This window comes from Glycine soja, chromosome 3, assembly GCF_004193775.1.
Source record: "Glycine soja cultivar W05 chromosome 3, ASM419377v2, whole genome shotgun sequence".
In the NCBI taxonomy this organism is placed as follows: Eukaryota; Viridiplantae; Streptophyta; class Magnoliopsida; order Fabales; family Fabaceae; genus Glycine; species Glycine soja.
In genome coordinates, this window is record NC_041004.1 from 13,426,530 (window position 1) to 13,428,547 (window position 2,018).

Sequence of the window (2,018 nt, forward strand, 5' to 3'; positions counted from 1 at the left end):
ACGACTCAACCTCCACCTCGTGAGAGGACTCTTAGGGAGATGGCTGCACCTGATTTCACTTATGAAATCTTGTGCATTCAATATCCTGATGAGGGTGTTCCATATGTTCTCAAGACTGGACGAATACATTTGTTGCCCAAGTTTCATGGTCTTGCAGGTGAAGATCCTTATAAGCATCTTAAGGAATTCCATATTGTTTGTTCCACCATGAAACCCCCCTGATGTCCAAGAAGATCATATCTTTCTAAAGGATTTTCCTCATTCTCTAGAGGGAGTGGCAAAAGATTGGCTATACTACCTTGCTCCTAGGTCCATTTTCAGCTGGGATGACCTTAAGAGGGTGTTCTTGGAGAAATTCTTCCCTGCATCTAGGACCACTGCCATCAGAAAAGACATTTCAGGCATCTGGCAACTTAGTGGAGAAAGCTTGTATGAGTACTGGAAAAGATTCAAGAAATTGTGTGCAAGCTGTCCTCACCACCAGATTTCTGAGCAACTCCTTCTTCAATATTTCTATGAGGGACTTAGCAACATGGAGAGGAGTATGATTGATGCTGCCAGTGGTGGAGCTCTTGGTGATATGACCCCTGTTGAGGCTAGGAATTTGATTGAGAAGATGGCTTCTAACTCCTAACAATTTAGTACAAGAAATGATGCTATTGTTCTTAGAGGAGTCCATGAGGTGGCCACGAATTCATCTTCATCTACTGGAAATAAAAAGCTTGATGCCTTGGTCAACCTAGTAACTCAGCTTGCCATGAATCAAAAATCTACACCTTTTGCAAGAGTCTGTGGTCTATGTTCTTCTGCAGATCACCATACAGATCTCTGTCCTTCTTTATAGCAATCTGGAGTCAATGAGCAACCTGAAGCTTATGCTACAAACATTTATAATAGATCTCCTCAACAGCAAAACCAACAACAGCAAAATAATTATGACCTTTCGAGCAATAGATACAATCCAGGTTGGAGGAATCATCCAAATCTGAGATGGACGAGTCCTCCACAACAACAACAGCCTGTCCTTCCTTTCTAGAATGCTGCTGGTCCAAGCAAGCCATATGTTCCTCCTCCAATATAGCAGTAGCAACAACAGCAGTCACAACAAAGACAACAAGCAATTGAGGCTCCTCCTCAACCTTCCTTAGAAGAGTTAGTAAGGCAAATGACCATCCAGAATATGCCATTTCAGCAAGAGACAAGAGCCTCCATTCAGAGTCTGACAAATCAGATGGGGAAAATGGCTACTCAGATGAACCAAGCTCAGTCCCAAAATTTTGACAAATTGCCTTCATAAACTGTGCAGAATCCGAAAAATGTGAGTGCTATCACCTTGAGGTCTGGCAACCAAATTCAAGTGCCTCCACCAGTAGCAGCACCTGCACTTGAACTTGTCAAGCTTCATTCTACACCTGAAAAAGAGGATGAGATAGTTGCACAAAAGAGAAAGCTTGCTAACAAAAATTTTCATGCAGGTGGACCTTCTTCTAGTAATTCTGACTTACAGCAGCCTCCTATCCCTCTTCCATTCCCACCTAGAGCAATTCCAAACAAAAAGATGGAAGAAGAGGAAAAGGAGATCTTGGAGACCTTCAGGAAAGTAGAGGTGAACATACCTCTACTAGATGTCATCAAGTAGATTCCAAGATATGCCAAGTTTCTAAAGGATCTGTGCACCCATAAAAGGAAGCTCAAAGGCAATGAAAGGATTACCATGGGTAGAAATGTGTCAGCATTGATAGGTAAATCTGTTCCTCACATTCCTGAGAAATGTAAGGACCCAGGTACTTTCTGTATACCTTGCATTATTGGGAACAGTAAATTTGAGAATGCCATGCTAGATCTAGGAGCATCAGTTAGTGTCATGCCTTTGTCCATTTTCAATTCTTTATCTCTTGGACCTTTGCAATCTACAGATGTGGTGATTCATTTGGCAAATAGATGTGTTGCTTACCCCGCAGGTTTCATAGAGGATGTGCTGGTTCGGGTTGGTGAACTTATTTTTCCTGTTGATTTTT

General features: G+C 42.0%; 1 non-coding gene across 1 annotated transcript; it reads right to left on the reverse strand.

Annotated features, from left to right (window-relative positions):
• Positions 1-379: 379 nt before the first annotated feature.
• LOC114407907 lies at positions 380-486 on the reverse strand. Its single transcript, XR_003665718.1, has one exon. It is a non-coding gene; the product is annotated as a small nucleolar RNA R71 (small nucleolar RNA).
• Positions 487-2,018: the final 1,532 nt, after the last annotated feature.